Source organism: Canis aureus, chromosome X (genome assembly GCF_053574225.1).
Source record: "Canis aureus isolate CA01 chromosome X, VMU_Caureus_v.1.0, whole genome shotgun sequence".
Lineage (NCBI taxonomy): Eukaryota > Metazoa > Chordata > Mammalia > Carnivora > Canidae > Canis > Canis aureus.
The window spans coordinates 103,107,496-103,130,171 of NC_135649.1; the positions used below are offsets into that span (position 1 = coordinate 103,107,496).

At 39.1% G+C, this 22,676-nt stretch overlaps 1 protein-coding gene and 1 pseudogene across 8 annotated transcripts in view; one reads left to right on the forward strand and one right to left on the reverse strand.

Moving 5' to 3' along the window:
* The window catches only part of LOC144308800 (proteasome maturation protein pseudogene), a 77,121-nt pseudogene extending 75,100 nt beyond the window's left edge, over positions 1-2,021 (forward strand). For both annotated transcript variants that reach the window (XR_013375131.1, XR_013375132.1), the window contains one exon: positions 1,068-2,021. The product of XR_013375131.1 is annotated as a proteasome maturation protein pseudogene, transcript variant X1 (transcript). The remainder of the gene's footprint in view (positions 1-1,067) is intronic.
* LOC144308799 (melanoma-associated antigen B18-like) overlaps positions 1-22,676 on the reverse strand; it is a 266,646-nt gene that overhangs the window by 129,778 nt on the left and 114,192 nt on the right. For 2 of the 6 annotated variants that reach the window (XM_077889838.1, XM_077889841.1), the window contains exons 1-2: positions 5,007-5,159; positions 4,534-4,703 (exon numbers count right to left, since the gene is read on the reverse strand). The exons of 2 other annotated variants lie outside the window; for them this stretch is intronic. The gene's annotated coding sequence lies outside the window, so the exon portion shown is untranslated. Of the gene's footprint in view, positions 1-4,533; positions 4,704-5,006; positions 5,164-22,676 lie in introns of those variants that run through there. 2 more of the 6 variants (XM_077889840.1, XM_077889842.1) reach the window with 1 other exon arrangement.

Sequence of the window (22,676 nt, forward strand, 5' to 3'; positions counted from 1 at the left end):
TACAAATTCCAACCCTCTAATCATGTATGGTTGACTCTTCTGGCAACCCTCCCCTATCCTGAGGTGTCACTAACACAACAAAAGACATCTTTGTGGCTATCATCACAAGAAATACCAAGGGTTTTAGGAGTTCTGTGCCAGAAATAGGGACAAAGATCAAATACATATTTCTTGTTATAAAATACACTATCATAGAGCAAAAAAGTGAGGCTGAAAAATGAGACAGGAGATTCTTCTTGGTAGGTCAAGGTAAAGAGTTTTGTTTTGTTTGGTTTCTTAAAGATTTTATGTATTAATTCATGAGAGAATTAATACATAATTAATTATGTATTAATTCTCTCTCACAGAGAGAGAGGCAGAGATAGGCAGAGGGAGAAGCAGGCTCCATGCAGGGAGCCTGATGTGGGACTGAATCCTGGGACTCCAGGATCACATTCAGGGCTGAAGGCAGGTGCTCAACCTCTGAGCCACCCAGGTTTCCCAGGTAAAGAGTTTTAATTATAAGTGGGTGGGAAACAATTACAGGTGTTTTTTTTTTTTTTTTTTTTAAGATTTTATTTATTTATTCATGAGAGAGAGAGAGAGGCAGAGACACAGGCAGAGGGAGAAGCAGGCTCCATGCACCGGGAGCCCGACGTGGGATTCGATCCCGGGTCTCCAGGATCTCGCCCTGAGCCAAAGGCAGGCGCTAAACCGCTGCGCCACCCGGGGATCCCAATCACAGGGTTTTGATCAGGAAAGAGACATGATCACATATGAATTTATTTATTTATTTTTTAAAGATTTATTTATTTATTTATTTATTTATTTATTTATTTATTTATGATAGACAGAGAGGGAGGGAGGGAGGGAGAGGGAGAGAAAGAGAGAGGCAGAGACACAGGAGGAGGGAGAAGCAGGCTCCATGCCGGGAGCCCAATGTGGGACTGGATCCCGGGACTCCAGGATCGCGCCCTGGGCCAAAGGCAGACACTAAACCGCTGAGCCACCCAGGGATCCCCTACATATGAATTTAAAAGATAATTCTTGGCCGGCTGATGGTAATAGAGCCTAGTGGCTGTTCACAGAGCAAGTGAAGATGAATGCCAGAGGACTTGGATCTCAGCTGAAGGACAATATTCCAGTTACTGAACTTTCAGCAAGTGGAACTTTTGAACAGCGTGATCTTCTTCGAAAAGGTCTCCCTTGTGTGAAAAATGAGCTTTTGCCCAGTCATCCTCTTGAATTAACAGAAAAAAATTTCCAGCTCAACCAAGATAAAATGAATTTTTCTACACTAAGAAACATCCAAGGTCTGTTTGCTCCACTAAAATTACAAATGGAATTCAAGGCAGTGCAGCAGGTTCAGCGTCTTCCATTTCTCCCAAGCTCAAACTTTTCATTGGATATTTTAAGGGGTAATGATGAGACTATTGGATTTGAAGATATTCTTAATGACATGTCACAAGTGAACTAATGGGAGAACCACACTTGATGGTGGAATATAAACTCGTTTTACTGTAATCTGTTATGCTGTTCATGAAAATAGAGGGGCTGCATGTTGTTTATGGTCATCTTTTTACTATAATTTGATGTATACAACATTAAAAATACTGACACATGAGAGTTTTTGCCTAAATAGTATTTGTGATCATTTGAAATGATTTAGTCTTTGGTTTATGGTATGGCCATGTGACAATTGAAGCACTAAAGGGAGATGATTTTAAAAACTCCCGATCTATATGAAAATAATAGCCTTCTATATGTCTTTCAAAAATTGCTGTTAATGAGTATTTTTAAATTGTATAGGTTTCATTCAGTCTGTTTTCTGGGTATCCCATAAATTTAATTTTGATTACCATTTATCAGCATTTGAGTCTACAACCTTCATAGTAGCATTTCAGAATAAACATCTATAATTGATTTCAGTGGTAACACTTCAAATTAAGTACAGTGTAGGGTATTTATATTTTACCTTGTTTCAGTATAGCCTATTGATACTTACAAGAAAAATACTGGATTTATTGATGCTATTTTAGAATTGTAGCTATTTGATTCTTTCAGTTTCAAAAGTATAGTAAGTTCAAAGGTTTTGATTTTGGTCTTGTCTTTAAAATGAAAAATCAACCAGCATATGTTGATTACACTATTGTAATGCATAGATTTATATATCACAAGATTATTAAATTGAAAAGAAATTAGAATTTCATAAACACACACTATGTATCCCTGAACAAGTTCCATAATTATTATTTTTTAAAGATTTATTTATTTATTCACGAGAGACACACACAGAGAGAGGCAGAGACACAGGCAGAGGGAGAAGCAGACTCCATGCTGGGAGCCCGATGTGGGACTTGATCGAGGGACCCCAGGATCACGCCCTGGGCCGAAGGTGGTGCTAAACCACTGAGCCACCCAGGCGTCCCAAGTTTCATAATTATTTAAAAATAAATCTTCACTATAAAAAAAAAAAGATCATTCTTATTACTATATGGAGAATAACTATTTATGGCAGACCGAACCAAGGGAGATTAGGTAGGGGACTATGACAATACTTCCTGTGGGAGTTGATGATGGCTTGACTAAAGTGGTAGCATTAGAAGTGTTTTTGTAAGAAGTGACTACACTCAATAAATATTTTAAATATAAAACTCATAGAAATTAATGATGAATCTGAAGTCAAAGTTTAGGTAAATGGAGTATTTTGATAACTGGTTTGCCAATGAATACAGTGTTAATTATATTTTACTTTATTTTATTAAGTAGGCTCCAAGCCCAATATGGGGCCCAAACTCATGACCCTGAGATCAAGAATCGTATGTTCTACTGACAAAGCTAGGTGCCCCTCTATTTTATTGATATCTATTTCAAGTAGGCTTTGAAGGGAAGCAGAATGCACACCCCAAAATATGCCTCTTTGGCATAAAGGTTATTTTAGGCTGATCGCTTTTAAGAAACATCAGACAATGAAAAAGCTCTGAAAATTGAGAAGTCATCCTTTTGTAAGAGGCATTTACATTTATTTTTTTAAAGATTTTTAAAATTTATTCATGAGAGACACACAGAGAGAGGCAGAGACACAGGCAGAGGGAGAAGCAGGCTCCCCACGAGGAGCCCAATGTGGGACTTGATCCCAGGACTCCAGGATCAGGACCTGAGTAAAGGCAGATGCCCAACCACTGAGCCACCCAGGCATCCCGGAATTTACATTTATAAAGGAAATCATTTATAAGGCTATCTCTTTCTCTGTAATAGGAAGAGAAGTATAAATCTCCAGAAACTCTCATCAATGGAGAAGGCAAGGATTTAGATTGATTTCTGGGGTATTTAGCATGATTTGATACTTATCTAGTTGTATTTATGGGACAAGGCAAGCCTAGGGTCCTCCTACTCCTCTGCCACTTCCCCATTCTCTATCTAAAAGGCAAGGATTTTAAATCTGCATTACAACCTTACCCTTGTTTACTATGCTTTTCCTGGTAACCTCTGGTAACTGACCACCCCCTCCCTCATACATATCTTTAGCTAGATACATACATGTCTTTAGCTAGAGATGTTATTTAAGGTGATCCTTGGGCCATTTCAGGGACTTACTCAGTTTTCCTGGGCTCTCTCATGTATATAGGAGGTATACATGTTATTGAACATCTATTTCTCTTTCTCCAGTTAATCTATCTTTTATTATAGGAGGCATCTCAGCCAAGAACCTAGAACAGTAGAGAAAAATTATTCCTCCCTCACATCTTATACTGAAAGCATGAGAAAAAAATAAATGATACATTTATCAAGAATCGAGTTTTAGGGATGCCTGGGTGGCTCAGCAGTTGAGTGCCTGCCTTCAACCAAGGGTGTATCCTGGAGTTCCAGGATCGAGTTCCACATTGGGATCCCTGCATGGAGCCTGCTTCTCCCTCTGCCCCTCTCTCTCTCTCTCTCTCTTTCTCTCTCTCTCTCGGTGTCTCTCATGAATAAATAAATAAAATCTTAAAAAAAAAAAAGACAGTAAATTGAGATGATACTCTAAGAGAAAACTGAAATAATAAAAATAAGGAAAGCTGATGAGAAAACCAAAAAGGGAAAAAACAAAATTAAAACTCATATTAGAAAGTGCAAATTAGGATTGATGAGGCAGAGATGTTGCCCCAAAAAGTAAGTCAGAAAAAAAATCAAAGATGCAAAAAAAAAAAGATGATTGATGTGAAGACTGGAGTCTGTGGAGGCCAAGAAAATTAAGGCCATTCCACTTTAAGTTCAGCGTTAGCACAAGTATAGCCATCCCAGGCCCCCGTGAATAAGAGCTGAACTTTACATTACTTCAGTTACAGGAAAAAAAAAAACAAAAAAAAACAGCTTACAGCTTAATGCCCTAGAAAGCCCCATATTAGAATGAGAACAGAGGCCAAGCCAGTGGCAGAAAGTCCCATATCAGAATGAGAACAGAGCTCAATGCCCTTGAGAGCCCCATATCAGAATGTAAACAGAACTTGAGAAATTCCTCCACCCCTTCTGGAGGTCCGCTAGACCAGCCCATAAAACTAAGCTGGAACCCACCTCGGGGTCCAAGTCCTGCTCCGCTGTGTCGGGTACACTTGGACCCAAGCTTGAGTCTGTAAATAAACCCTCATGTGTTTGCATCAGTGTCAGCTCCTTGGTGGTTTCTCGGATACGTAATCTTGGGCACAACAGAGTCCAAAGCAATGATCTATAAATAACTGGAATATCTATAAAAGAAATGAGGACAAATGAAACAAAGGCAATAACCTTGGTTGAAATTTTGGATGTTTTTCAATTGCTCCTAGGTGGAAAGGCCAACGCTTACTATCATCACCACTGCAAATGCAGCCAGTCTAAAAATGCAGGAGAGCTCTATGTTGGCCATGGTACCATGTACCAGTTAGCAATCCCAAAGGTGCAGAACACTATGCAATCCCAGGGGGGTACTCTAAATACTTCTGCCCACTGCACCTAGGCATCAGAGTTGCCAAGAAGAACACTGAGGTCCAGTACTGGCTGTCAACACTTACACAGAGAAGAGAGTAAGATCAGCTTCAGTGGTAGGTGTCAGACCCCATGGCCGGCAGATCTCTTCAAGTGGCTGGATGCAGGGTATTTCACCTATGCACAGACCTCTGGTGCCACAGTGGAAGGAACCCTGTCCCCTTCTCTCAATATATAAGAGTGGGGTTGGTCAGGTGCCATATGACGCACACACTTTCAGCAGAGACAAAAGAGTACTCATCAAGTCTGAAACAAGGAAAAATATTCCCATACAAGGTGATAAGCTGAGCACAGGCTGTGTGTACTCTATCTCTTGGTAAGGAACTGTATCAGACACAAGTCTCATCCTCGTGAAGCTGAGTAGGGAGTGGAAAGACAGCATGCTCCCTTTCCCAACAACCTAAATAGTGGAAAAAAGATATTGTGTATTTCTATTATGTACTTAGAATATTTATGATGATCAAATGAAAATGCTAACTTTTTGTTAGCAAATGAAATACGGTTGTTGGTCATTAATACAGAATCAATATTTTTGATCTATAGAACAAAAAGATCATTCCAAAACGTAACTGGAAAGATTAACTTTTAAATAGTAATCCTGGGCAGCCCGGGTGGCTCAGCGGTTTAGCTGAGCCTTCATCCCAGGGCGTGATCCTGGAGACCTGGGATCGAGTCCCACATCAGGTTTCCTGCATGGAGCCTGCTTCTCCCTCTGCCTGTGTCTCTGCCTCTCTCTCTGTGTCTCTCATAAATAAATAAATAAAATCTTTTTTAAAAAAATAAATAAATAAATAGTACTTAAGACCATGTTGTACACTTAAAAAATGGGTAAAATCATAAGTTTTATGTTTTACATATTTTACCATAATAAAAAAGAAGAAATGCAATTTAAAAACAAATAAATAGGAATCCATAATATAATACCTCAAAAAATAAATTTATCAAGAAAAGTATAACACATATTAAAAAACTATTGAAAGATATAAAATATTTATTTCTTTTGAAAGATTAAAAAAATTTAGGGGGCAGCCTGGGTGGTTCGGCGGTTTAGTTCCACCTTCAGCCCAGGGCGTGATCCTGGAGACCTGGGATCGAGTCCCACATCAGGCTCCCTGCATGGAGCCTGCTTCTCCCTCTGCTTGTTATCTCTGCCTCTATGTCTCTCATGCATAAAATCTTTAAAAAATTAGGTAAATTGATAGAAATACTGAATTCCTTTAAAAATCTAAATAGTAAATATCTCAATTCTTCTTAACTAGGGGTGGTAGAAGGGGAGGAGGGCGGGGGTGGGAGTGAATGGGTGACGGGCACTGGGGTTATTCTGTATGTTGGTAAATTGAACACCAATAAAAAATAAATTAAAAAAAAAGAAAGTAAAAAAAAAATATATATATATATATAAATATACTAAAAATAGCCAGATGACTAAGTTAACAAATGATATAAAGTTATTCTAAAAAAAAAAAAAAAAAAAAAAAGTTATTCTAGACAATTTATCCTTCAAGAATGTGCTGCAGAAATATGAAAATTAAGAATAAAAAGATATAAAATGATTTTAAAAATTTATATTTTAGAGGCAGATACATACATAGAAGAGGAAATTAAGTCCAGAATGACATACACCTAAGTACTTTCTTCTTAGTCCAAAGTCAACTTTCTCTTTTAACTGGGGGGTTTATCCCCCATACCTGGAGTTTAACAATTTATGTTCTGGGCTTTATTCCTTCCATCTCACTTTACGTTAATACATTCTTTTCTTTTTTTCCTTTATTCTTTTCCTATCTTTTGTTGGATTGGCTACATTACTATAAATTCCATTTTTCCCGTTGTTAATTGGACATTATACTGGCTCTTTTCATCCTTCGACTAATATTAGTTTTCTCCCTTCTGTACTCAGAATCAAACACATATTATCTTAAAATATACAAAAAGAAGGGACGCCTAGCTGCTTGTTGGTAGAGCACGTGACTCTTGATCTTGAGGTTGTGAGTTTGAGCCCCGCATGGGGTACAGAGATTATTTAAATAAAACTTATTTAAAAATACATATTTATCAAAAGAAAATGCTGACTATGCTTCTTGACTTTACTCCCTACATTTGAACATTTGTACTTTCTTTACCACTCCATATTCTTACAACCTACTTAGAATGGTATGACTTGATTCCTTTGCTATTCTACTCACTCCTAGGTTTTCATGAGATAGTTTAGGACTTTTGATACCTGACTATGATTAGTCTCTTCCTTGCAGCATTTCTCTCTTTTCCAGGAATCATTACTACTAGGTCTCATTACTTAATATTTATATTTCAAATCTTCATTCCTGACCTTACAATCCAATTAGATACAAATATGGCTAGGTGATATGTTTTTTTATTCATAACTACTTCCTCTCCTATTTCTCACTCCCTGTTTTGAAGGCTCCGTTCTGATTTATTTGTTGCTTGGTTAGAAAAATCTTTCTAGTAGTTTCCTGAGATAAGGTGGACGGGTAATATATTCCATGATTTTTTGTATAACCACAAATGTCCATCGCTCACCCTGAGAAGTGAATTACATCACAGCTAGGTGTAAATTTTTCTGTGTTATGATCATTTTTTTCCTCCACATTCTGTGCATACTATTTTTCCCTGTCTGAAGTTTCCAGATTGCGTAAAAGAAATCTTAATGATAGTCTAATACTTTTTCCTTTTAAGTAACTTGTCTCTCTAACAACTCGTAAATTTTATTTTTATTAAATTTTATTTATTTATTCATGAGAGACACAGAGAATAGGCAGAAGGAGAAGTAGGCTCCTGATGTGGGACTCGATCCCAGAACCCTGGGATCATGCCCTGAGCCAAAGGCAGACGCTCAACCACTGAGCCACCTAGATGTCCCATTGTGAATTTTATTTTATTCAATATTTAGGAATTATATCTAAATACATGTTATTTTGGGGGGCACCTGGGTAGCTCAGGGGTTGAGCATCTGCCTTTGGCTCAGGTAATGGTCCTGGGTTGCTGGGATCTAGTCCTGTATCAGGCTCCCCACAGGGAACCTGCTTCTCCCTCTGCCTATGTCTCTGCCTCTCTCTCTGCGTCTCTCATGAATAATAAAATCTTTTAAATACATGTCATTTTCCATAAAAGTTAGTGAGCCCTTTGAATCTGCAAGCATCTTTTTTCATACCAACAAAATGGTTTTTGATATTGTTCCTCAAGTACTTTTAATTTTTCTGGAAATCATGTATATTATATTTTATATTATGTTTTTTTCCCTTAATTTTTCAGACCAATAGTTAGTTTCTCAAAGGTGGCTATTCTCTTATCTACTGAATCTTAAAATTAAGAAAACTACAGTGTTATTCTTTTTTAGTTCCAGAAATGTTGTTTTGGAATGCTACAACTGAATTACCTTAACACGACTATCAGTTTTATGTAGAAGATATCATCTCTCTTGTCAGCAGCTCTACTTCAGTAGAAGTCGTGTTATAGGTACCCAGCTTTTTCTTGCACTTTGGTTGTGGGATTCACTTAAGCCCATTGCTATTTCCTTTCGCCTATATAATGCTCTGTTCATCCTATGTTATCATGTCAAGTTGTTTGGTTTTATTTTTAAGATTTTATTTATTTATTCATGAGAGACACAGAGAGATAGGCAGAGAAACAGGCAGACAGAGAAGCAGGCTCCCTGTGGGGAGCCCAATGTGGGACTCAATCCTGGAACTCTGGGATCACACCCTGAGCCGAAGGCAGACACTGAACCGCTGAGCCACCCAGGCTGCCCTCACATCAAGTTGTTAAGCAAATATAATAGCCAGATGCAATGCAAATTTCAGAACTAATTTTGATGATGTTAACAATATAGTTTCAAATCACTCATTATATAATATATAGCAAAAAGTGGGTAGAACAAGAAATGGATGTAAAAGAATGTTGCAATGTTTGTTTTACATAGACCCAATCCCAAAGAAATCATTCAACTTTGACATGGATAATTAGAGAAATATATTCAAGTATATTATTTTAGAAATCATATCAAAAATAGTAAAAACAAATGCAACACTTCCAGGTCACTATGGAAAACTGGTTTAGGTTCTAGTAGACATAAGATACAAAGTAAAAACATTATATGATGCTAGAAAGAAACAGTAAATCATTAAATCACTTGCCAACGATACTTTCACACCTAGAAATGCAAACTAATCAAGAAAATGTGCTTACAAAAAAGCTTAAATAATCAATAGAGTCCCAGTTTAATTTCAATAATCTATAAGTCATAAATAGAAAAAAGATTTCCTTCAAAGTAGCAAACACAGGGATGTATAAAGAATAAATTAATTATAATACATAATAACCAAAATGAGCGTGTTGCAAGATCACAATGGTAGCTTAACATTAGAATGTATGTAAAGACTATACTTGACAATAGTAGGTGAAAGGAGAAAAGGAGTAATTCAACCTCATGATGTAGAAAAATGAGACAAAATTCAATACCCTTTGATTATAGAAACTCAGTAAACAAGGAATTTAAGTGAACTTCCTGAACACAACAAATAGAATCAACCAAAACAAGCAAACATCCCTTATAATAAAAAATAATAGAAACATCTTCTTAAAATTCAAAAACAAGTAAGAAATCCAGTTAAATACTGATTCCAATCATTGTACTGGTGATCCTGGCCAGTGCAGTAGCAAAAGAAATCTGTGTGTGTGTGTGTGTGTGTGTGTGTGTGTGTGTGTGTGTGTGTGTGTACTGGAATGTAAAAAAAATGCCATCAAGCAGAGGTGATTTATTGTTAACTGAGAAAACCCAGAAGTACTACGAATATCATAAATAACAAAATTTAACAAGTTGGCTTCTTATAAGATCAACATTATCCAGAAATCGATGAAAGTATAATTTAAAGAACACATTTTTTACAATTACTATGAGAGTCATAGGGGAAAAAATCTAGCAAAATACGTATTGAGATATAAATATGGGGAAAAAAAGCAACCTTGAAAGTGTTTAGAAGAAACTACAGAATTATGCATTTCTGACCTGGGAATAGGAAATAATTACTTAGATGAACAAGTTTGCTCGATTTAACCAAATCGAAAATAAGAATTTCTGTCAAAGAAAATAAACGACTAAAGTAAAAAGAAAATATAAGCCATGAACAGAAAGAAGAAAAACCTTAACACTTAAACTCACTAACCATTAGTCTTTAGAACATTCCACCTCCTCTCAATAAAAACAAATGAAACGCATGAATGAGCATTTCATAATTATGGCCAATACATACTATGTGATCAGCAAAATGAAAATTAAATCATATCCTTTTTTAAATATTTTATTTATATATTTATTCATGAGAGACAGAGAGAGAGAGAGGCAGAGACATAGGCAGAGGGAGAAGCAAGCTCCGTGCAGGAAGCCCAATGGGGACCAGATCCCTGAACCCTGGGATCACAACCTGAGCCTAAGGCAGATGCTCAACCACTGAGCCACCCAGGCGTCCCTTAAGATCCTATCTTAATGGGAATTCCCCAGCTACTACTCTAGAAGAGAATGCAATGCCAAGGAGCAGGAGTGAAGGACAATCAGAATGGAAGGGGGAAGGAAGGAGATGAGAGGGCATAGATGACCTGGTTACAGCAAAGAGTGACTGACTTTTCTGTCCTATTGGATTATCTTCTGAGGTGTTTAATTACATCTCAGGTCAATCCATCTTGGTGGAGAGGGATGAAAAGTCAACAAATGTACTCTCATTTCCCATATTCCCTAATCAAAGTACATCCCATGGGGCATGTGCATGGCCATAGAGCAGAATTCCAGAGCATGCCACATCTTGGCATCACCCTGGAATCCCCAGGCTCAGCTATTACTTTGTCCCTGCCTGAAAATGCTTTACACTAACTGGTTATGCAGCAATGGGAAAAACAGATGGTGAGATTGAAAAAATCTCAAGTGGCTTTTAAGAATGTAGAAGCGATAGCCAAGGAAAAACTCTAGTGCTTCCCACATTGTATGATAAATGAGCTTTTTTTTCTTTTTCCGCATTTTAATCTAATATCTCCATAATATACAATAAGTATATTACCAGTAAAATAAAACTTTTTTAAAGAAATACAAAAAAATTAGCATAGAGAACACTTTTTAGGCAAACAGCCTTGAGCCACGTGGAATGCAGAAAGGGCCTCAGTGACCACCTGGCTGAACACAGACAGGCCCATCAGGTGACCCACGTCTAAATATCCTAACCAAGGGATCCCTGGGTGGCACAGCGGTTTGGCGCCTGCCTTTGGCCCAGGGCGCGATCCTGGAGACCCGGGATCGAGTCCCACGTCGGGCTCCCGGTGCATGGAGCCTGCTTCTCCCTCTGCCTGTGTCTCTGCCTCTCTCTCTCTCTCTGTGACTATCATAAATAAATAAAAAAAAAATTGAAAAAAAAAAAAAATTTAAATATCCTAACCAACCAATGAACTACTGACAACCAAGCATAGACAGTTGCCAAAAAAGGGAAGATTACATATGTTACCATACCTCCTCATCTTCCCACTTTAAAAACAACCCCCACACACTGCAGCAGACTCTCCTCTGCTGTCCTGCCCGCCACTCCCTTGCAGTGTATTCTATCTCCTCTACTCTGCTTCAGGTGAATTCTTTCACTGCCCAGGCCACTGGCTTCTACTCAATTGTTGCCCCACATTTGGGGCACCCATCCAATCGAGAGACACCTGATTTAGACACCACAAGAAGTATCTAATAACAACACAAGATACTATTTGCTAGGGATGCCTGGCTGGCTCAGTCCATAGAGGATGTGACTCTTGATTTTGGTGGTGTAAATTTGAGCCTCACGTTGGGTATAGGGTTCACTTAAAAGAAAAAAAAAATACCATTTGCTACCTGTAGTGTTTGTAGAAATTAAGAAGTCTGGCTACATCAGTTATTGGAAAGGATATGAAAAATGCAATTATATATTGCTGGTAGGTATCACATTATATATGTTTGTAAGGGTACACACTAATCAATAAATTTTAAAAAATTTAATTTCCCCTGCCACCTTTTAGAGCACTTTCTTTAAGAAAGTTTTCATTGTAAATTCTTTCCCTATTTCTTTGAGATGTACATAAATCTTATAAAAATCTAAATAAGCTTCTTTACAGCTTTACAATTCAGGAATATCTTTCTTCTGAGACCTGGAAGTCATGCTTGAAATGTAATCATCAAAGAAAATAGTATCCTTATCTCCCATTTTCTGTGAGAGACCAGAAGCCTAACTTCAGCAGGAACCTTGCTCCAGAACTACCTATAATAAAGATATCCAAAGAACAAATAAAGGTTTTGTCCTTTAGATAAAACCAATTAGCTAACACATGTGGTCACTCCCAGCTACAAGTGAATTTAGGATGAACTATGTGTGACAGATGTTGCTTCAAGCCCTCTTACCTAAGGACTAGTTAATCTTTCACTTGAGAACATGGATGTAATGGGTTGTGGGTTGTATCTACTTGGTTATATAAAAGGGTGAGATTTTTTTTCTGTCTTGGCAATTTCTTTAGTGGATGGCTTGTGACGCACATCACGTTCTGGTTTAATGCTTATTCAGTATGAAAACTGCTTTCTTCCCTCTTCTCCCCTGCTGGAGAGGTTTTCTGGGTTGGCAAAAGATTTGCTTTTTAGTTCTATTTCCCCAACAAGTTCTCATTTTGGATTTGGGTCTCAAGCTCATGAATATTCATTATATTATTATGATCAAAACTTACAAACACACAGGTACATACAGGTACATATTTTCTTGAATGTATCAGATATTTTACAACATATTAAATATTTTAAATTTGCCCAAAATATCTTACAAGTAGAAGACCCCTGCTTGGTAAATGTTCACAACAAATAGAGAAAATTAAGTTTTAATAACCTTAATATATAAAGTATATGTAAATTAATTTTTTAAAAAGATTTTATGTATTTATTCACAAGAGACAGAGAGAGGCAGAGAGAGAAGCAGGCTCCACGCTGGGAGCCCGATGTGGGACTCGATCCCGGGTCCCCAGGATCACGCCCTGGGCCAAAGGCAGGCACTCAACTGCTGAGCCACTCAGACATCCCTGTAAATTAATTTTTAAACTATGCCTTTAGGCTGACCTAGATTGGGACACGATCTTAAAGACACAGTTCCCTTTGGCCTCTGACAAATCCCAGGGATGGAGGAAAACTCAGTTGTAAACTGTCAACAGCCAACATTCATAGCCAACGAGGGAAGAGGGAAGGAGCACTTCTGGTCTAAAGGGGGACCTGAAAGGGTGCAAGTACATCTTTTTCCGGACTACATAGCAAACTAACTTACATCTGCAGTCCCCAAGTTCAACTCAAAATACGCTACAGAAACAATGGTAATGAATCAGAGAAACTAAACTAAGAAAGGGCATGTGAATAATTTTGTAAAACTGCAATTAAAGGAAAAAGAGAAAAGCAATACAGAAAAAAAAATTAAGTAATGACAAAACAATCCAAATACAACAGTATTTGAACTAAAAGTAAATATGTTTTCCTAGTGATGTGGGGAACACAGGTGAAAAAAAAAAATTTCCTTACAACTTCCAACCCACTGACTAGTGCTTGAAACAGGCAGAATGACCTTCCACTAGGAACTCAACCGCCTCAAGGTTAATACTTGCTAAGTGCAAAAGGAAATCTTAGCTTAACATTATCCCAACCTCCTGGATCCTGTAAGTCTACTTTAACATGTAAAAATTCCTTTAGAAACTTCCTTTATCTCTAAACCCCAAGACAAAAAATAAATAAATAAATAAATAAAATAAACCCCAAGACATATGTGAACAATTACCCATAAGCATATGGCCCACTGATATACATCATGAGACCCTTCTCATGACTAAGCTTTTATTAGACGGTAATAAATTACCCTTTCCCAACAATAGCCAGCCGTCTCAAGATCCTGGAAATCTTGCTTCCAAATTCCTTAGAGTCTTTCACTCTCCCTAGCCCTCCTCCCAACTTGAAAGTATATAATGGGCCACTCCTCCTGACCCTGGTGCAGCTCTTTCTGCGCACAGGTCCTGTCCTCATGCTTTAGTAAAACTATCATTTTGCACTAAAGATCTCTCAAGAATTTGTTCTTGAGTGTTTGCTCTGAACCCCAACATTTCCAAATTACTAGTACTTCTAAACACAGAGCACTATGATTGAAATATTTAAAAGGTCCAGGGGACACCTGGGTGGCTCCGTGGTTGGACATCTGCCTTAGGCTCCAGGCATGATCCTCGGGTCCCAGGATAGAGACCTGAGCCTGCTTCTCCCTCTGCCTATGTCTCTGCCTCTCTCTGTCTCTCATAAATAAGTAAGTAAATAAATAAATAAATAAATAAATAAATAAATAAATAAATAAAATCTTTAAAAAAAAAAAAAAGGTCCAAAAATGCCTACCAATATAGATCCAGAAAAGCTGAAAATCAAATGGATACACAAACAACTCTAGATGGATATGAGATCTAAATGTAAAAGTTAAACTTCTGAAATGAACAGAAGGAACTGTAAGAGAATACCTTTTTGTTTGGGGGAATGCATTAAGATTTCCTTTTTTTTTTTTTTTTAATTGGGCTTTTTTTCCTACTTTTTAAAATTGTTTTTTAAAGATTTTATTTGAGAGAGAGAGAGAGAGCACTAGCGAGTATGAGAGGGGCAGAGTGAGGGATTAAACAGATTCCCCGCAGAGCAGGGAGCCCGATGTGGGGCTTGATCCCATGACCCTGGGATCTTGACCTAAGCCAAAGACAGATACTTAACCTACTGAGCCACCCAGGTGCCCCTGCAGTAAGATTTAAGTAAGATGAAAATACAGCTTGCATGATTAGGTTAACATCGATGTAATTATTTAAAAACTAAATATTTAGGGATCCCTGGGTGGCGCAGCGGTTTGGCGCCTGCCTTTGGCCCAGGGCGCGATCCTGGAGACCCAGGATCGAATCCCACGTCAGGCTCCCGGTGCATGGAGCCTGCTTCTCCCTCTGCCTGTGTCTCTGCCTCTCTCTCTCTCTCTCTCTGTGACTATCCTAAATACATAAATAAAATATTTAAAAAAAAAAAAAAACTAAATATTTATTTTCTAAGAAGAACACTGAAGGGGTACAGGATTAGACACACCCCAAAATGTGCCACTTTGGCATAAAGATTATTTTGAGTTAACAGTAATAAAATCCCAGCAGATGCAGGAAAGGTGCTCTGCCTCCCACCCAACTGCCTAAATTTACACTGGAAAGGACAATCAGCCCCAGGAAGAAAGTTATTAACAGAGACCCCCCTTTACTGAAGGAACTCATCTGCATGAGAGAACAGTCTTATTTCTCCACACCTTTCCTTTCCTTCCTGCTAATGGCCTTTTCCCCTTTGTGTCCTCAGGCCCCCCTCCCCTCCTGAGTTTAAGTAAGCTTGCAGGTGCCTCACTGTCTTTAGAATTTCGTGTCTGTGTGGATTCCCTATAGTTAAAAAACTAAATTTGATTTTCTCCTGTTAATCTGTCTCATGTCAATTTGATTCTAAGTCCAACTAGAAGGACCACAGGGCAGAGGAAGCTCTTCTTCCCCGACAACATCATTTGTGATGTGGAGAAGAAAGGCAAAAGAAAATGTAGATCAAATTAAATCTCAGAACTTGCAGCCCATTGACAAACACTTGGGATAGGCAGAGTGTGACTTTCCTCCAGGAACTCCCAATGTTAATGAATTGCTAGAGGGAGAAAAACCACCTTAGCTTGACAATAGGCCCCCAGGATCCTGTTAATCTTCTTTAACATATGAAAATTCTTTTGGAAACTTCCCTCATCTTTATCTTCCCCAACTCCAGAGTATATAATCAATTGCTAGTCAGGTCCAGGGCAGCTCTTTCTGCTTCTGGGTCCTGTCCCCCTGCTTTAATAAAATTACTTTTTTTTTACACTGAAAATATCTCAAGAATTCTTTCTTGACCTTTCATTTCCAAATCCCACTCCAAATCACATCAATATATATCAGTATGAAGTTATTTATAGAGTTCAGGACATTGAGTTATTAAAATGCAGAATAATCAATGCCTAGATATCAACAGGAAAATGGGAATATGAAAAGTTGGTATATGAAAAAATGCTCATCACTGTTATCAATAAAAATGCCTATTAATAAAGGAGATGCTCATTCATGTGGAATTTAAGAAAGAAAACAGATGAACATGGGAAGGGGGAAAGAAAAAAGGGAGAGAGGGAAACAAACCCTAAGAGACTCTTAACTGTAGAGAACTGTGGGTTGATGGAGGCACGTGGGTGGAGGATGGGCTCAAGGGGGGATGGGGACTCAGGAGGGCAGTTGGGATGAGCACTGGGTATTGTATGTAAGTGATGAATCACTGAATTCTACTCCAGAAACCAATATTGCACCCTATGTTCACTACCTAAAATTTAAATTAAAAATTAAAAAAAAGAGGAGATCCTGCCTGATATAATTTTGGAATGTTGGTGAGGTCCAGAGCCGACGGCCAAGAAAGAATTCTTGAGACTGTTTTTGGTGCATAAAGGTGATTTTATTAAAGCAGGGGACAGGACCCCTGGGCAGAAGGAGCTGCTGCACTGGGGTTCCCCTTATTCCTGGAGACAAGCCTTCTCCCACTTGCCAGTGATGCTTCATTATTACAGTACTGTTAAGGCTGATGTAGTTTTGGAATATAGGTAAGGTTTGGTGGGGTGAGGTCCGGAGCTGATAACCAAGAAAGAATTCCTGAGACATCCTTGGTGCAAAATGGCGGTTTCATTAAAGCATGGGGACAGGACCCGTGGGCAGAAAGAGCGGCTGTCCCGGCCTTGGGGGTTGTAAGGGGTGGCCGATTATGTACCTGACAGTGGGGGGAGGTAAGGAAAAGGGAGATTTCAAAAGAACTTTCATCTGCTAAAGAGGACCTACAAGATATTAAAGGCCTTGACTTTGTCAAGTTAAAGGTTGTTTTTCCCTCTAGCAAAGCATTAAGACAGTTGAGAACTTCCTGAGGAATGTCACACATATCCCACCTTGTGGGGTATCAGCTTGTCCTTTGCCCTCAGCTAGCCCTCTGTTCCCTATTAAGGCTAGACTTCAAACAAAAATGTCTTCTTGATGGTTTTATTCTTTAGTCATAGTTGTCGTAAGAACTACCTCTATTAATGTAAAGTTCTTTTTTTTAAAGATTTTATTTATTTATTCATGAGAGATATATAAAGTGAGAAACAGAGACACAGGCGGAGGAAGAAGGACCCTGCAGGGAGCCTGATGTGAGAGTCGATCCCAGGACCCCAGGTTCACAACCCGAGCCAAAGGCAGATGCTCAACCACTGAGCCACCCTGGTACCCCAATGTAAAATTGTAAGTAGAGACTTTAGCCAAGCAAAAAATAACCACCTTTAACTAAGCTTGCCATGCAGTCATCTACCAATTCAAAATGTGACCCTCCAAAACCGAATAGCCCTTAATATTCTAAGTGCAGTTCAAAGAGGCCCAGAATTAGATGGCTGACTTCTAATGGGACCCAACAGCTATGTGGCTCTAACTTGGGGCCATTGTTGTGCCCAAGATTGCATATCCGAGAAACCACCAAGGAGCTGACACCAATGCAAACGCACGAGGGTTTATTTACAAGCTCAAGCTTGGGTCCAAGTATACCCGACACAACAGAGCAGGGGCTTGGACCCTGAGGTTAAGAGGCGCAGCAGTTTTATAGGGGCCAGTGGCCAATGGGGATTGTAACACATACAGAAAGTTACATGGTCATGTCAGTCCACATGCAGCTGGCCAACTGAATTACAATTCATCCTATAGAGTCTGTTTGAACTAGCCTGTTATTCTGGTCAGAATTGGCACACGGGTTTGGCGGGCAAAGGGCGGGGTTTACATTTTTTGGTGGTTGGGGGGTCCCGCATTCCTATATGAGCCAGTGGCTTGACTAGAGTGGGGGAGTGGTTTCTTCCTGTATCCAGGGTGAGGTTCAGTTCCTGGTCTGAGATGGCTGACAAAGTATAATGTTAAACCCAATGGCCCCAATTTCTCAGCCTTCATACCATGTCTCCCGCTAGGCTGGATAGGCCACCGTACTCTAGGTTCTGCCTGGATGCTCAGACACATTATTAAAACTATTACCAACCCAGCCAACCTTCCAAATTTTAAAAAAGTGGTTGAAGCATGGGAAACAAAGGCAAAAGAAAATTTATTACATTTCCTTACTACTCACAGCCCACTGACAAGTCACTGAAACAGGCAGAGTGACATTCCTCTAGGGGCATAATTACCTCAATGTTGACACTTTGCTAAGGGAAAAAGGCAATCCTATCCCTATAAGCCTCCCACCCAGGATCCTGTAAGTCTACTTTAACATGTAAAAATTCCTTTAGAAACTTCTCTTATCTCTAAACCCTCCCAAGATATGGTTGGCAATCATCCTCCAAGCATATGGCCCACCGATATACATCTGAAGGGTCTCATGACCCAGGCTTCATTAGACTGTAATAAATGACCCTTTCTCAACAACAGCTAGTTCCCTCAAGGTCCTGGAAACCCTGTTTCCAAAATTCCTTAGAGATGTAGGTTCTCCCTAGCCTCCTCCCAATTTGAAAGTAGATAATGGGCCACTCCTCATGACCCCAGTGCAGCTCTTTCTGCCCACAGGTTCTGTCCTCGTGCTTTAGTAAAACCATCTTTTTGCACCGAAGACATCTCAAGAATTCTTTCTTAGCCATCGGCTTTGAATCCTAATGTTCTTTCCTACATCAGTGGACATGTTCTGTGTCTCATTGGTATGATCACCTAGCATTCATCTATGTTCCCTCTTCAGGACTGGAGGTGCTGTTTGGCACATGGAAACTTTTAATAAGTACATGGTCAAAGCCCTAAATGACACTCAAAATAGCATTTTTCTATTAAATACTGAAGGAACACAAATATGGAAAGCAGTTTTATAAAATAGAATGCCATTGATGTTTTAACCGCTGCACAAGGTGGAACTTGTGCTATCACAAAAATAGAATATTGTGGATAAATTCCAGATTACCACAAAATATTCCTGGGTTTCTAACTGACATGAATACTCAAATTGGTGCTTTAAACGATACCTCTTTCCTTTAGTGATTGCTTTAACGTCCTGGACTGGAGGAAAATTATGGTCAACTATCAAAGGTCTTTTATTCAGGCTTCTCTTTCTCATAATACTATTGACCTCATTATGTTGTCATATCCGGGGTCTCCCTGCCTGGTGCCAAGACTCCTTCACTGCCACAACTTCCGGCTGACAGATGATCCTATCTACTCAAGGAGGTTCGTATATGTTGTCCATGTAGGATTCAGCTGCGTCTGCCTTTTGTGACTCCCCTGTATGTTCCCTGACTGACCAATAGTGACCCACAGGTAGAGACATCTCTATGCCCCAAGTCAGCAGGAAGAAGTTACAAAAAATGAGACCTTCTGCCTTCAACAACCTTAGGGATTGAAGGGTTGAAATTGTTCAGGGAGGAAATGATAAGGAAGCAGAAGGCAAGCCGAGTATAGAGCACAAGCTGACCCCCCCACACACACCCCCAGGTGGAATAGGTGTGACCATTCCTCACGCACTCCCGGTTGCCCTAAAACTAAAAAGAACACAGTCCTACGTGACATGAGTCTCCCCTCAGTTTACGAGTGTCTTAGTAATTTACTAGAAAAAGCATTGGTATCAATAACCTAACTTCCAGAGACCCACAGACTCAATTTCCTGGAGCCCTGACGTCGCCCTTCCTCCACAGAGCATGTGGAAAACAAAGGTAGAAGGAAATGCAGGTAAAATTAAATGTCCTTATAACCTGAAGCCCATTGGCAAGTACTTGAGGCCAATGGAGTATAATGTTCCTCCAGGAAACTCCCAACTGTCTTAATATTAATGCTTTGCTAGAGGGAAATGACATTAGCTTAACAATAAAAAGGCCTTCTGTATCCTGAAAGTCATCTTTAGCATATCAAAGCCCTTTTCTGGGGATCCCTAGGTGGCTCAGCAGTTTAGCACCTGCCTTTGGCCCAAGGCGTGATCCTGGAGACCCGGGATGAGTCCCACGTAGGGTTCCCTGCATGGAGCCTGCTTCTCCCTCTGCCTAGGTCTCTGACTTTCTCTCTCTCCTCTGTGTCTTTCATGAATAAATAAATAAAATCTTAAAAAAAAAAGAAAGAAAGAAGAAAGAAAGAAAGAAAGAAGAAAGAAAGAAAGAAAGAAAGAAAGAAAGAAAAGAAAAGAAAGAAAGAAAAAGAAAGAAAGAAAGAAAGAAAGAGAAAGAAAGAAAGAAAGAAAGAAAGAAAGAAAGAAAGAAAGAAAGAAAGAAAGAAAGAGAAATTAACCTTCAGTTTATTCGGTAACTACTTCTAATAACTAAAATACTCAAGTTGGTGGTAGGGGGGTGTACTCCACAATCATCAGATTAAAAAACGTTAGAAGCTCAGAATATCAAGGTTTTCCAAGAATGAGGAGAAACAGGCACCTGTTAGGTTTAAGTGGTAAAGGCTTTTGGGAGAGTAATCCTGAAACTGTCTAAAAGCAGCCTTGCAATTTTTGAAGGCCATAGCCTGCTGTAGCTTCTTTTGTTCAGCAAAGCAATAAAGTTACTGTTCCTCCTTATCTCAAATGCTGTTTGTGTTATATTTTGGTTCCAAAGCACGGAGGTTGCTTTTTGACCACAATTTGACAGTATTTAATGAAAATCAAGTCTATTTATTTTCTTTTGGGAAGTAAACTTCCCTTCTGAAATAGGCAAATCCTTTGTTTAGCATGGCATAATGTCCAGACTTCATTTGAACTGTCCTGTCACCAGCAAGACCCCAAGACCTGGCCTTTACTGCCCACCTGCTTGTACTCACTAACCTTTATGTTACATTTACCCTTAAACACCTCCTTCAGCTTTCCTCTTGACTCAGGTAAATGAAACCCTAAATCACCGCTCAGGTGATGGCAACTGCCCTGATAAGACCTGCACTGGCCAGGATCACCCAGACCGGTTGTGCTAAACCCAACTCTTGCCTATGCAGATGGACTGTGGAGTTGATGTGGGAAACAAAGGCAAAAGAAAAATTAAATTTCCTTACTCCCTACAGCCCACTGACCAGCCCTTGAAACAAGCAGAGTGACATACACTGCTCTAGGAACTCAGCTGCCTCGATGCTAGGGGGAAAAGGCAATCTTAGCCTAATCTTCAGGATCCTGTAAGTCTACTTGGCAACTTCCTTTATCTCTACCCCAATAGATACGTGTTGGCAATCATCCTCCAAGCATATAACCCACCCATATACATCTGAAGGGTCTCATTGAATGAGGGACAGGCAGGGCTAGGTAGGGAGAGATGGGTAGGGGGTTACTTAACTAAGCTCACCAAAAATCCCAGAAATGCTGAAGCATAACAAAACCAGAGATAAGGAAACATCACCAGACCACCTTGCTTGTCTTAAACATCAGAAACAAGATATCCAAAGGAGAAGTGATTATGGTGCTATCAGTGGTGACATTAAAAAGATGTAAGTTCCCTGGTCAGTTTTCTATTAAAGACCAAACATAAAATCCTCCATGGCAACTCATTCGGGACCTCTCTTACTCTAGAGAGCCTTCTTTCTGTTCTGATCTTCACTTAATCAACTATCACTTCACCGTTTCGTGTCCGTGAAATTCATTCCTCGACTCCGCAAGACAAGAACCCTGCAACCCTGCAACATTGCGACTTCTGGAATGACCTTTACCTCATAATAATACTGTAATCTCCACCCAAGGAGGAGCTTCAGCATTATTTACATAACATATGATGTATGTATAGGCATGTTTCCTTAAGGCGCATGGGCAGCATTACGCTCACCTCTACGTATGATGACATGGCTTCCCTATCTAAATTTTCATCCTAACCCTGAACAAAAGGAATCCATTCACCCTCTCTCAGAAAGTCATGGGCTTTGGAAGCCTTTCCCTGTGATCTCCTTATTTGATGCAAATAAAAGTTTCTTTGTCTGACAACTCAACAGGTTGTACTTTCTGACTCACCAAGGAGGGAACTCCCTATGCTTTGGTTACACTATCAGCTTGGCAAAATCACTTGTCTAGGCTTCTTTTGTCACCCATTCTGTTGGAAGCTTATTTGGGTATACTTATAAAGAAATGCAACTAATCACTGTCCCTTAGTCAAATAATGTTCACCTTACTCTTTCTCTGCAGCCACATTTCCTTTTTAAGTTTTTTACCTGGGTTTTTGTTGTTTATTTGTTTTGTCCTTAACAAGATATATGTTCACCTAAAAGCAGCTACTTAAGACACTGGTAGCATTTTTATTTTGAATACTGAGAGGCACTTCTTTCCTAAACAACTCGATACAAAAATTTGAGATCACAAATGATAAATGTGACAAGTCTCTATTTTATAATTTTAAATGAAATTTGCCATCATGTTCTTAATACAAACATTAATATCTACATATATAATTTATCTGGATTTATTTTAACTGAGTGAGAGAGGGAAGAAATTGATTACTGATCATTTATGAATCAATTAGTAAACAAAATGCCAAGGCCACTCTTCCTTCAAAAAGAGCTATTTTGTCACACTTTTCTAAGGGAAGCAGATAAAATCAGACCTTGGAGCACTTTGTGGGTTAGGGCATAGCTACAACAGAAGGAAGATCAAGCAGTTTAAAAAAAAAAACTAATTTGGAGGTGAAACT